This window comes from Cyprinus carpio, chromosome A13 (assembly GCF_018340385.1).
Source record: "Cyprinus carpio isolate SPL01 chromosome A13, ASM1834038v1, whole genome shotgun sequence".
NCBI classification, from domain to species: domain Eukaryota; kingdom Metazoa; phylum Chordata; class Actinopteri; order Cypriniformes; family Cyprinidae; genus Cyprinus; species Cyprinus carpio.
The window spans coordinates 14757021-14772065 of record NC_056584.1 but is presented as its reverse complement, the minus strand read 5'-3'; the positions used below and the strand labels follow the sequence as shown (position 1 = coordinate 14772065).

Sequence of the window (15045 nt, the reverse complement as noted above, 5' to 3'; positions counted from 1 at the left end):
ATGTTAAGAAGAGGAAATAATATACACTAATAATACACTGAACTAGTATAAATATTAATATATAAAAAAAAAAATCAGGACTGAAACCAGGTTTGTGACATTGTTAAAAAATTCTAAAACGCAAGCTATTCGTGTGAAGTCAAATTCCTGTATTTTTCAATATGTGAACTGTAAAACTAAAAATCACACATGCCCTTAAATATATAACAATACATTGCAACAATTTTTATTTTTTATCACAATACACATGGGGGGAAATACCTTTTCATTCCTGAACAACATTTCTGCAATGTAATCAGTACACTAATAATCACTAAATATTACCTGGGTTCAGTGGGTCTCTGTGTTATTTTAAGTGTTTTATTTTTATTTTTTATTTTTTTTTGTCAAATACTTAAGGCATTCATTGGAGCTCTAACAAGTGGTCACTATAAACAAAAAGCCCTGAAAGGCTAGGCTGAATAAATCTGTCAGATCCGTCGCCCTCCAGAGCCGGCTGTTTGTGTTTCTGCGCATGCGCAGTGACTGTCTTCCTGACTGGCCGGGTTCCGCCATTTTCTACTCAAGATTGAAAATAACACCAGTCCAGTATTGTTCATCCTAAAAATAAACCACATCTGAGATACTGAAAACAAGTTTTGGTAGCACTCCTTCCGGCATCCGAGAATGGAAGACGAGAGCCACCCAAAAACCCTGTAAGTAGCTGAAAACACAAACCCTGTCAGTGCTCAGCGAATAATCTACAGCACTACTGACACACTTCTATCTAACAGCTAATTTAGCTCCAGAAACGACGTCCTTCCAACGTTGTTGACATCGTGTGCTGTTAGTAATCACTGCTTATAATAGGCAGAGTTTCGGTCAGTCCTTATCGCAGACTTTACATGCAGCGGAAAGATCTGCAAGCCTTTATTTTTTCCGGCGTTTGTGGGAAACATAGCCGTAGCATGATTAAGCTAAGCTAGCGGCTAATTAGGCAAACCGGCTAGTCATCAAAACAATTAAATGCAAGGCAAATGTAATGAACAAAGCTAAACTTGTAATGCATTTCAGAAGTTATGGTATATGGCTTTAATGTGTGCATCAGTAAACTATCATATTCAGTATTCATGTGTTTGAACGAGCATGTCACCGTCTGCTGTTTTAGTACAGGCCTGTTATCTAATCTCAGGCCTGCTGTTTTTACTTTAAGTATGAATTTTGTGTTTGGTTCTACAATGTAGGATAAAAAACATCTCGTGAATTAACTCGTTGTTTAACTGTCGCTCATAGGTTTCATTAGTTCAGTGTTGTGGGTAATGTGTTCCCGTCCTGAGGTCATTTGGGCATAAAGGGGCTGTCCGATGTATGCCTGACTCATTTAAAGATGCACTTCTTTTTTTTTTTTTTTTTTTTTACACCTAGAGTAGATGATCTTATTAAAAATGCTAATTATCTTATTGTGTTATCTGTTTAAATTATGTGGGCCAGTCTATAGTTACTGTTTATAATTTTTAATATATGTTTTATCTGCATTTTCAGCTACGTGGGGAATCTTTCAAGAGATGTAACCGAGAACTTGATCCTTCAGTTATTTACTCAGATCGGGCCATGTAAAAGTTGTAAAATGATAACAGAGGTAAACAACCATCACAAATGACATTTTTTCCAAACGTTCCCTGAAATGTTAGTGTCAATGTAAATGGGTTTGTGTGGAAATGAAATCAAACTACACATTAGCATTAATGTTTGGAATACATTTGCTTTTAAAGCTATATTTGAACAGACAAATCAAAGGTTTTCTTACATTTTCTTAAAATCACACCAGAATGGCAAAGTGACGACTGAAAATATTAAACAGTCTTCCACACAATACCCATGACTTTGCAATAATATATTTTCCTGGCTTTTCTTCTCAGCAGTCCGATAGCAGCAGGAAGGTGAACTCTATTGGATTTTCTGTTTTGCAGCATACTAGCAATGATCCGTATTGCTTTGTGGAGTTCTTTGAACACAGAGACGCCGCAGCTGCTTTGGCCGCCATGAACGGAAGGAAGATTTTGGGGAAGGTACATCAAGTATAACAATGTTTATTGTGAAGCATTGAACCCTGAATCTCACGTTACCAAAGATGATGCCTTCAAGAAGTGTATTTTATTAACAGGAAGTCAAGGTAAATTGGGCAACCACTCCTAGCAGTCAGAAGAAAGACACATCCAGTAAGTTTTTTTGTATTATGCCAATAGTGGTTGATTCTTCTTAAATGTAGTTACATGTGTTAAATGTCATCCTTCTGCAGATCACTTTCATGTTTTTGTGGGAGATTTGAGCCCTGAGATCACAACCGATGACATCAGAGCTGCATTTGCACCCTTTTGGGAAAATCTCGTAAGTTCCCAGAAATCACACCCTTTTTGTGGAATGTCTGAATAATGTCAAGTTGGTGGTTTTTGGTTACTTTGAGCCAAATGATCTCTGTATATTATTTTTTTTTTTTTGTCCCCTGTTTTCCTAAAATCTTGGAAACGGTTTCAAAGTTTATTTAGTCATTTGCTTTTAAAATGCATTGTTTTTGTTGTTGGTGTTTCTCAACATTTACATATTTTGGTAAGAAATTGTTGCAAAGATAAAAATTTACTTTACATTTGTCATTTGTGCTGTGATTAGATTTCTGTCAGTAATGAAACTTTCATATATGAAATACTTTCTTGTCTCTTTAAAGCTGCACAGTTGTTTGTCACAGCAGTTGAGAACGGGATGTCATAGTGTTTTAGAGACCTTAATTTTGGTCTAAATTTAATATTTAATACATTGATGATTTTAATAGTCCCCGTGTTGGGTATTATCAGCAAGCACAGGGCAGTATAGTCAATATTGTGTCCCCCCGGATCGATCTGTTGTAAAGTGCACCTTAAAATTTTTTCATCACTAATCTCCACCGCTTTTCCAAAATTGGTAAGTAGTTTTGATTTCCCAAAACATGATACACTGCTACTGTGCAAACTTTTCAGAGTCTCCTTTAGCTCTGAGTGTCAGTTAATAGAGCTCTGGTTATTTTACAGAAATGCTCATAGGATTGGACAGGAGCTTGAAGGCTAACAGCAAGGAACTGTGCACTCTGGGAACTCAGATGTAGATTTTTTTCTATTTACTCTTTGCTTTTCATATTTGTATACTGCAGTATTTTCCTATTAACGCTGACGTAGTGTAGACTTTTAACAAACCTCAGATAATTCATTAATATTTGCTTGTAAAAACTGTTTTATGATGGTTTTTCCTAGTTGTGTTGATAGTTTGATTCTTCTAAATTCTGAAAATGTTAATTTCTCGAAATTTGCAGCTTCCCAAACTCCATATTGGTGGTAAAGAATTGACCAGGAAAAATAAAGAAATCTGTTAACAGGCCATGTATGCCGTTTAATTCCTTTTCTCTTTTGATATTTCTATGTACTCTTGAGTAGAATTAGAGAGAGTAGATCAACAACTGTTCAAATTAGGAATGCATGGTAATGACATTGATGCTATGAGAGATTGAGTACTAGTGATTAAGATGAAGAGTGGATCATTATGTTGTGTCACAGGAAAAGTTGAAATCTTTGCAGGAGCTTTTAAATATACATGCAGTAGTGTAGGTTGCATGACTAGTTTGTACTTGTTTTTTATTTTATATATTATATATATATATATACATTAACTTAGGATATCATAGCAGTGTTTCTCAGTACAGTGTTAGTGTATTTTTTTTTATATTAACTTACTATATCATAGCAAAAAAAATATATATTTTAGTATTTGTTTTACTGAAAAGTGGACACACTTTTGAGTCTGGAGATCCTCTAGCACGCTGTCTGTGGACTGACTTTTCCATTGTTACGTTTTTCTTGCAGGGATGCACGAGTGGTGAAGGATATGACAACAGGGAAATCAAAGGGGTATGGATTTGTGTCCTTCTATAACAAACTGGTAAGGCTCCAGTACAGGAACACAGAGTGAAGGTTATTCTATTTCTGTTTACTACAATTCAATATTTTAGCTGTAGTATTACAGATATTCAGCCTACTGGAATGAGTCAGACTGTTGTTAGTGGTTTTCTGTTTGAGAGTAATATTTTTTAGTCAGTTTAGTAAAAGTAATTATAAGCAAAACTAGGACATTTATGTGGGTAGTTTCCTAATTACACAGATGAACTAATAAATGATTAGAAGTGTTGCTGAGAGATTATAGTTTTGTTTTTTCGCTTTAAATTTATGTTTGTTTCTTCTTTTCTAGGATGCTGAGAATGCCATAGTACACATGGGGGGTCAGTGGCTCGGTGGACGGCAAATCCGGACTAACTGGGCAACTCGGAAACCTCCAGCCCCCAAGAGTGTGCAAGACAGTAAGCCAGATTTTGATCCACTCTGTCTTTTATTAGTTTGCTGTCTTTAGAGTTGAGCTGAATTAACATGACTGAATTGGGGGGACTTCCAGACAGCTCCAAGCAGCTGCGATTTGATGAGGTGGTGAACCAGTCGAGTCCTCAGAACTGCACGGTGTACTGCGGTGGCATTCAGTCAGGTCTCACAGGTACGTCTGCACTTGCTCGTTTACGCTCCCGTTCTGAGTATTAGTATGCACGCTCGCTCTTAGTGCTTTGTCATGTGACTTACACTGTTCTCTTCAAACAGAACACCTTATGCGACAGACGTTTTCTCCGTTCGGACAGATAATGGAGATCAGAGTTTTTCCAGAGAAGGGTTATTCTTTTATCAGGTATGATTCAACTATTTCTCTGTTTTTAGTTTTCTTATATTTAGACAGGTTGTCCACAGTCTGTGTGTAATGTAAAATATTGTAGAAGCACCTGTAATTATGTTTCAAGATGTGAATGGTTGCTTGTTGTGGTTAACTAGTAAGGGTTGATATCGAGAGAGCAGAGTGGATGATGACTTGTACTCAATGGCTGTTACCATTTGTACTTAATAATAGTAATAATTGGCAATGTCAAAAAGGCTAAATGTCAGCCTAATATTTCATTGATTTCCCAAAAGTGGGGCAGCATAAAATGATGTATAAAAAAAAAAAGAATTTCAACCTCTTAGTCTTATTACATATCTAAAGCTTAAAAAAAAAAAACACCTCGTTTGTGGACAGTGCGTTTATTTATTTTTTTAAAGAGCAAAGACACATTAAATTGAGCAGTAGTTACAGTAAGGAAATTTATAATGTTACAAAAGATTTCTAATTTAAGTAAATGCTGTTCTTTTGACCTTTCTATTCAAGGTCCCTGAAAAAAAGTATCAGATTCTGTAAAAATATTAAGCAGCACATCTCTTATTTATTTTTTTTACATTAATTATAAGAAATGTTTCTTAGTTTTTCTTTATTATTTTCTGTTATGCATTATAGATTTGTTATTTTTAAAGGAGTGTCAAGATTTAATTAGCCATGTGGTGACAAAGACAGCATGACATACAGCAGCATCATTTTCTCTCAGGTTCTCCTCTCATGAAAGTGCTGCTCATGCCATCGTCTCAGTGAATGGCACCACCATCGAAGGTCATGTTGTGAAGTGCTACTGGGGCAAAGAGTCACCTGACATGGCCAAAAATGTTCAGCCGGTAATTCTTGTGAATTTGCTTTATCATATTCTCATTTTAATTTGGTATTAAATTCTTCCCATACTGACGTTGTTTGAATCAGGCCAGCATATGTTTTTACCTAGACACACCAAGTAAAAAGTTCAAGTTCTTGATTTTTCCAATCACAGATGGAGTATGGTCAGTGGGGACACTGGAACTCAAATGTATGGAAAATCCTCAACAATACGGTCAGTACATGACGAATGGCTGGCAGGTGCCCTCCTATGGAATGTACGGGCAAAACATGGAATCAGCAAGGATTTGGTGTAGAGTAAGTTTTTTATATATATAATTTTTTTTGTGTGTGTGTTATGTATTATGTTTTACATATGCAGGAACTTGAAAATGTTTACGTCCACTCTTCGTTGTTCTAGACAATCACAGTCCCCGGCCTGGGTGGGAGGTTTTGGGACGCAACCCTCTCAGGCTCAGCCTGGCCCAGTGATGAACCAGGCTAACTTTGGCATGGCTGGGTACCAGACACAGTGATCTGACCTTGTTTCTTCATAACACATGCCTCTCAATTCTTTATATCCCTGCTCTCACAGGAGGGTTGCTAAAGACTAATAGGTGCACATTATCTTTTTTTTCCTACAAGCTTTGGATCTGAAGCAGGAATCGCTTTATTGTAAAGATTCAAATTTAGATTAAAGAGGCAATTGAGATGAGCCCCTTCAATGGGAAATCTGAATTCATTCACGAGATTTGTTCCCCTGTTTTTAGTGGAATAGGAGATGTATTGGATCTCTTGCCCTTCACCTATTTTTACTGCGTATCTTGAGGAAAACTGCTGATTTTTCCCTTAAAACCTAGCTTCAGGAACTTCACAGGTGCATTACAGAAAGCCTGTGGTTTAAATGGTTTTTTGAACAAAGTATTTTCTTTTTGTTTTCTCTTCCTGAATAGCTGATCATGCGTTTGGTTATTCATTACAGAATGGACTTTACATTTTGTACAAAAACAACAAACAGCAACAACAACAAAAAAAAATTCATTCTGAATTCTGATTTGGCAAACAAATGTAAGTAAAGGCACTTTTTGGGGGTTCATTGGACCTGTGTCTTGTAAATGTTGACGTGTAAATGAATTTCTATGTGCAGTGGTATATATTTAATCCACATTAGCTCCCTGTTCTCCTCCGATTCTAGAGCTCTTTGATACTGTGTGTATAATGTATCTTTTTACTCCAATTTACAGACAGTGAAATCTCTTGCGTTCACTATGGAGAAAGGTCATGATGGCCATACCTGTAAATATCTTTTGATATCTTGGCCTGGGTAAGGTTTCAAAGCATGGGCCTCTACTTGACGGACTTTTGCCAGAACTAATGCAGCGTATGTTAGACAAAATGTTACATGTGTGACTGACATTTACAAGCAAGCCTTAATTTTTGCCCGGTCACACACACTGCATTTCGAATTGAACACTTTGAGACCCTCGTAGAGAGCTGTAGATTTATTTGTAGAGAGACTACTGTAAATTGTTCCCCTTTGCTGTTTTAACAAATATGCGGTCGTGGCATTGATGAGTAGCCAGAAGAAAAGGTTTGGAAGTTTTTTTCTTCTTTTTTTTTTCATGGGGGTTAGGTGTTAAGAATTGCATGTTCAAACCATAATATTGAGGTTGCTCAAAGCATTGAATGTAAAAGGCAGAAAGTGTGTCGAAATACATCTTAGCCAGTTGTCCACGTTTTCTTTTTAGTGGTAAATGAGCCAATAAATGAACATTTAGCAAGAAGAAACAATGTTTTTTTAAACGGAATTATGTGTGCTTTCAAACATATGTAATCACCATTTGTGTTTGCTGTTTCAGTTATTTAATTGCTTTATTGGCATTAGGAAGGAAGAATAGAAAGATAAATATTACCTAAATATCTTTTAAAATATACACACAATATGTTCCAAGAGATAGTAGATAGATAGATAGATGATATCTATATATAGATAGAGAGATTATATCTAATATCTATATATATAATATATATATTATATATAGATATATATAGAGATATATAAATATATATATATATATATATATATATATAATATATATATTAGTTTATCAGCGTGATGTGCTTCACATATAAATACCATTACAAGTGGGTCATATCACAAAAGTAAAGGAAACGCAGAAAGAGGAAAAACATCTCTACCAGTAGCTATTAACTTTCCAACGAGTAATTATACATGCCAAGATTTCATAACAGAGTATGTTCAAATGTACCACCACAACGGTCAACTCTATTCCACAAATTTAGCTCTCAGTGAAGTTTCCATACTATATGATTGGAAAGAATCTGTTAGCCATGAGAATTATGGAGATGAACAGAAGAATTTCTTAATGAGAACTAAGTATTCATGAAAACGCATTCTTCAAAATGAAGGAAGGTTTTCGTACAGAAATAGTTATCGTTAGCCGGACACAGCTGAAACTCCCCGAAACGAGAGGGGAAAAAAATTGTATTTTGACATGAATCCACAATCACATCAATTAAACTGCTCAAACATTTAAGCAAGCTTTTACAGGGGAAGATAATCAGACTTGTCTGCTAATATCACTTCTTTAATGGCTGAAGAAAAAAAAAAGAGAGAGGGGAAGAAGAGAAAAGAAAAAAAAGAGGGCGTACTCGACATGTAAAACATCATTATGAGACGTATATTTCTGCGTGTCTGCTGGCTGGCTGTTAACGGTAGTTACTACTCTATTATCAGTAAATACCTTCTTCGTCTACTAGTCAGCGTTTCGCATTATGTTTATCCACAGACCAGGTTAGATTGGAAGCCTATTCTAGTCAGTTTAAACTCAGGTTTTGATGACTCAAGTGATGTGCCAGGAACTACCTGTCCATGACGAACTGGCCATCCGCCGTCTGAGTACAAAACGAGTCATCATATTACCATCGGAGCAGCTAATGACAAGATGCAGGTCCTGAGCCAAGGATCTTTACAGGGTTAACCTGATATTCCCTCCTGAAGATGCGGTCTTGGATTTCTGTCACAATACAGGTCGAATGGTTTATCTTAATCTTCTATAATATTGCCAGATTAATGTATTTCAATCTTCGAAAATGTTGTTTATTTGTAAATTTAAAAATTGCATATCTAAAATTCATTGTGGTATGAGGTTATAACTTCTCTAGATCTAAAAAACTCACATAATCTCTAGTCAGTCTCGCCTATCCGCGGTTCCTTGTGGTCTGTGCTGAATGTCTGAAGGCTCATTGTCTCCATGATAACCATCCAGTTTTGGACCATATAGTTGATCAAGATAATTTCAAAGGCTGGGCAACTTTGTGAACCAGTCTGGAATGGAAAGGAAAAAAATTACTTAGAAATCAAGTCAGAAAACACTACAGCATCAGCCTGAAATGTATCTACACGCCCTGCAAATGAAACAGGAGCATGTTAAAAGCTGAAGTAAAAGATATATTAATATAAACTCTTAAGTGGAAATTTTGCTAAATTTAAAAATAAAGCTAAATATAAAAAATGAGAAAAAGCACATAAATTTAGTAAAAGCTTGAAGTAATCGTTAAACCAAAAAGATATAAATCAAAACTCATAAATAGTTAGTATTAAATAATACCAAACATGAACACATCCTGAGGTTTTTGCTACTGACAGAGAAGTGGAAAACAATTGATTTTGAGCACACAACCTCTGAACGACCCAGGGAACTGGCTTCTTCTGGGTCCTCTGCTGATTCGCACCATGTTTCAAGATACGGAGCTCGCGGAGTGTGTCCTAATGAGAAGATGAATGGAAAGAGGCGGTAAAGCACTCATGTGTACGCGTTTAGACTAACCCGGATATTGTCATCAAACCCCTTATATATTGTTGCCCTCTTTTTTGTTGTTGGTTGTATTGCTATAATCTTGCGCCTCATTTGTAAGTGGCTTGGATATAAAAGTGTCTGCTAAATGGATATAAAACGTAAAGGTAACTAAATCAAATATAAAAAAATCTTCCATATTATATTAAGAGAGGGTCACCATGAAGGCAACAATTAACTTGCCCAAACCAGCCGTTGTAAACAAAAATATAAATCAAACCACACACTTTTTTCTCTCCAGCCTCATTGTTTCATTCTCTCCTGCTCACCTGCTTGTCCCAAGTTCTGGTTCACATCCTGGTTCAAAATCTGGAGAAAGTGGCTGTGATACTCATGGTAAGCAGGACCACCTTCTGAAGATGTGGGACAAACAACACGAAGAATACGTGGAGTTCTTTACGGCATCAATGTGGGGGAATATACGTTGAAGTTGTTTAGTGTTTCACCTGAGACTCTTCCTCTTCGTAATTGCATCCCTTGCAATCTTTCAACTGTAGCTCACTTGAACCTGAATCCAGCGGCTTTCTGAAACATCAGAGATCTTTTCTTTTTTCTAGGTTCAGTTTCATGAAGGGATACTTTTCATACACTCCTAAAATTAACAGCATAATTTCCTTAAGCACCATTTAAAAAATCTAATCACAAACAGTGTAGGTTTTTGTGGTGTTACACAGCTTTCCAAACATCAAATGAATATATTTTTAGATGTAGCTACTGTATGCACTGGTGGCGTGACGCACCTGTTGATGAGATCTGCAATCTGGAACTCATACTTCTGCAGAAGCGCGTTCTGACGGTTCACCTCCGAGTAAGTATCATTGATGATGGCCCGAAACCATGTTCTGGAGCGACCATCAGGTTATTAGGTATAATTGATAAAAGAAAATTATGATTTAGAACAAAACAATTATTGCCACATTGCGACCTGAAGACTATTACCAGTAAACACAAAGGACGGACAAAGCAACCCATTAGGAGAAACAAAGTGTATATGGTCCAAGTACCTACTGGTGTTTTGCACCGACACAGGGTCACATAATGGCCCGGACATAATCGAAATCTCCCAAGGATGATTCGCAAACTGTGTGAAACTGCAGAGAGAACATATTAAAAGCATTAAACATTAATTTTCTCTTAAGCTCCTGACTGACCCAATAAACACTAAAAACAAAAAATTATAAATAGTGTTATATGATTTTCCCCCCCCCCCCCTAAAAAAATCCCTGTACATGCACTTGTTAAATGTGGCTGAATGTTTCAACTTCCATTCCCAAGAGCAGATAAACCCAGATGGAGCATATGCAAAGAACACAATGAAGAACACCAAATGGACGAATCCAAAGATGTCTAAGCACAGCGGAGCCAGTGTGGATGTAAGCTGGGTCTTCGTCTTATTGAACACTGATGTACTTGAAGATCTGCACAAGATTGAAGCCATCACAATATCAACAATGGGCCACATTGTTAATATATTTTACAATATATATTTTTTTAAAAAATGACAACAGAAAGAAAGAAAGGAAATTTACCTTAATCCAACGCAAAAAAAACACAATTTACTGCATTCATGTTGGTGTGTACTGGGTTTGCCAAAAATGGCAAGAAACTCAAAATCAGGATAGATGTCAGGGATTTCTAGAAGGTTTCCAAGTATCTCATCAAATTTGATGGTTCCCGAAATGCACGTGAAGACTAGTCTAGCCACCAAAGCAACGCTGATAAAAAAAGCACAGATACTATTAGAGTCTGCTCTTGTCAAATAATGTTTTACCAAATCATATGATGATTTGTTTATTATTGTGCCAGAATACTTTTGATAATGATGGATGATGTCAGTTTTCCTCCTACCGTATCACTAATATATCTAGTATGTTCCAGTGCATTGAAATGGGACAGGTTTGTGGATTCGGAATTCCAGACATCTCCTCTTACAGTGTAATAGAGTATGAAGACACAGAACACGAAATCTCGCAGCCGATGATGAAGAAATCCCACGTGGTGGACGTAACGAATCAGCTTTACAGTACGATCTGGGTAGGATTGGAATTGCTCCCCAGGTAGCTGGAAAATTTCAACCACTAATATGAAGGAAGAAGAAAACAGTGAGTGTTTAATGATCTATATTACTATATTATTGTTATATATATGCAAGAATAAAATAATAAATTAAATCAGATTGCTTAATATTACTTATTTCATAATTATGTTTATAATTTTATTTTATGTTTGTTTTCTTTATTAACTTCTAATTATAATAGATATATAAATAAAAAAGATCTAAATTAAATAACCTAGGTAATAAGACGTACAGTATCTTTAGGTATGCCTTGTACTCGAAAACGGACCGTTTATGTTAAATAACAGATGTAGCACAGTATTATTATTATCTATTAATTTTATTGATTAACCAGAGCAAATATATGATTCTTGGACATGCAGAACAAAAGCAAAAGTCATTGTAAATGAATGCTTGTATGATGTTGACTTAGGTCAAGTACCTTAGAACGCAAGAAGCGGTTGATGTTGGCCATTGTATGCAGTGAAGTCAAGTGAACAGAACCCGAGGGTTCCATGATCGAGCCCAGGTTGTCTTTGAGGATCCGTGCAGGATTAGCAGCGGCTCTCTTGCTTTGGTCTCTTGGCCCAGGTCTTGATAATATGGCCCTGCTCCCAGCTGTATGTGGTCAGTGGATCCCTCAGTGATTCGACCCTTTGATGCTTCTTTTTCTGAATTGGTACTGCCAGCTGAAGAATAATGAGATTATATTTAAAAACTAAATACATTTCAGTACCACCAGAAAGAGCAGAGAATATGAATGTTAATAAGACCGCACCTAACAAATGTCACATACCGCTGTTCCGGTTGGATCAGTCCAAAACATGCTGGTCAATCCTCCTTTGTGTCACTGTATACACGTTAAACAAAAAACTCCATAATCTCCTGCGGGAATGTCGTTTGTGCACCTTGCAGGCGTTGTTCTTCACTTTGAGCCTTGTCGAATGCGAGGGACTCCTAACAACAAGTTCTCGTTAGTAAATGAAGGACTGATTTCCTTCGGAAGAGGTTTCATCATTATACCACTTGGCACATGTACAGGCTGTCAAGTAATGGACCCTCCATGTACTTGCAAAAGATTAGAGACAAAAATGATGAGTCAGAGGGGACTGTTGGCTACTGTATTGGAATTCCGTCCATGAATAGTAAAAACATTTATGATGATGTTTTTAATTTTTCGTTCTAACCTAGAAAAAAAATAAACATACTTAAAAGTACACATAAATATTAATCCTAAACAATATTAAAACAACAAATCTAAAAATCATTGAAAATACTAATAGAAAATATTAATGTGGATTACCCAAGATCATTTTTTAATGTACTATTAGAAGTTGTTAGTAAATATTATAGTATTATATAAAAGAATATACTAACGAATATTATATGAAGAGAATGTAGGTGATTAGGCAACACCCAAAAAACTGAAAATTAAGCATATATTTTGAGCTAAAAGCATATTATCATAGTTGTTATCCAATATTTTGAGCTAGTTTATTTTCATTTGTTCCAAAAAAAAATGGTGTGTGTTTATCATATATAATGATATATATATTATGTACGATATGGTTTGTTTTCTTGTTTCAATTAAGTTTCTGGAGATGTCATTTAGTTATACTATATATATAACTCTATATAAATCAGTATATATTTAATATAATAATTAAATTTCGTATATTTTTGATGTGTAGTATATCAGTATAGAGGATATATAATAACATATCATACGTCTATCTTTTATATCTATAATAGGTATATAATACTATAGAAATATATTCGGCAACATACAAGATGTGAAAGTTGTGTGTTGGAACACACTATACTTTAAAAATGACCTGGAAACGCAAAAATTTTTTTGTTTAGAATTATGTAATACTTGATAAATAGAGGACAGTTCTACTTTAAAATCCTGAGTCTTCATTCCAAATCTGAATAAGAGGAAGCAGATTAAACTCACTGTCCACACATGCCATCCTGGTGCAAATGGAGGAAAAAGCTGATTCCAGTGTCCACCGTTCCCAAAGAGATTGGTCATAGCTTTTGTTGAGTAATAGTAGGGGCGCGCTGGTCAGCATAGGTCAACTGCTTGAGAAACAGGTTACAATCAGTAACAAAACATCACTTATTGCACTTTGCACAGAGTGCTACCACCATTCACCACTGTCAGATTAAAGGACATCACTTCATTCAAGTTGATCCATTGCAATGCTCAACGTCATGAAGCTGCAAAGGGTACTTGTTTGAGCACACAAATTGCCCCCAGAAACAAGTGACTCGCACAGACAAAGCCGCGCAATTGCCTGACCTGAGCTCTTATCAGCAGCGTCCTGGTTGTGTCCTTCAGGACTAATTTTTCCATGGAAACAATTGCAGTGGTGTTTTAAAAGGAGGGCAGGGGACATTTTACAAGCACTTTAAGCGATAACATCTCTGGATCATAATTGGATGGAGCACAATATAAACAGGATTACATTCAGTGCAATCAAAAGACAGAAGAGCAAGTAATCACACTATAGCAATTTTAGATTCATATATGCTTTTCATGGAGATAGTGGATCTGTCTGACTTAATATTCCTGGTTATATATTTATCCATTATCAATGAATCCGTTTAGTGGTTTCATCCTCTAAACAGGTGTTTGTGCAACAGGTAACCAACCACTGATACAAACACATCATTCAGACAGTATATCATACAATCAACCTAATACCTTACACAGACACCAAATCCACTAGAAAAACAATGTAGATGAGCAGTTCTTTGAGATTTGCTTTGACATTGAGCTCAGGATTCTCCTTTGTGTTCTTTAGAGCTGTTCCCCACAGTCCTACCAAACCAAAGAAAAACTTTTACATTACTTTACTATATTTATTTATTTGTTATTAACTTTTAAATAATTTTATATACATGTTTTATCATTTAATTATCATTAGAAATTAAAAAATATTACAACTTAAGGTTCAAAATATTTAACTTGTAAATTATAAATGCAGTATAGGACCACTCAGGACACTTGTAATTTATGTTGTTAAAAAGGTAATAATATTGAAATGGTAATATACTGTAATATTAAAAAATAATAATTATTATAATAACAATATTATTAAAGTATTCATTTATTTGAATTAATCCATCATTAAAAACGTTAAAGTTTTAAAGTTAAATAAACAATCTAGCATGGAAAACAGAAAAAAAGATGGTTCTTCTTACCTTGACAGCTCTTCAAGAGAAAGGAGAAGAATTCTCCAGACTTCTTCTCATCTGGGGGGTTGGTTCGCACTTTATCCTCACCAATAGGGGTTAGGCAGATTATTTGGTTCATGTTCTCCAAAGAGCTGTGGCAATGGGCTGAGGGGTGTAGACGGTGTGACGGGCGGTCTGATAGGTGCAGGAGAGCCACTGTAGGCCTGATTCACCCAGCCTCCTTTCCCAAAGTTTTCCATCCTCAACACGAGATGCCCCAGCTGATTCTCTGCCTGGCTGTTGAGGTGTCGCATTGTGGTGAGTGAGAGCTGGATTAAACAGGGATTGCTCAAGTGTAGCTTTTGGCTGAGGACA

The 15045-nt window shown here is 35.9% G+C and overlaps 1 pseudogene; it reads left to right on the top strand.

Moving 5' to 3' along the window:
- Window positions 1-505: 505 nt before the first annotated feature.
- LOC109068980 lies at window positions 506-6131 on the top strand (annotated as a pseudogene).
- The last annotated feature ends 8914 nt before the right edge of the window (window positions 6132-15045 follow it).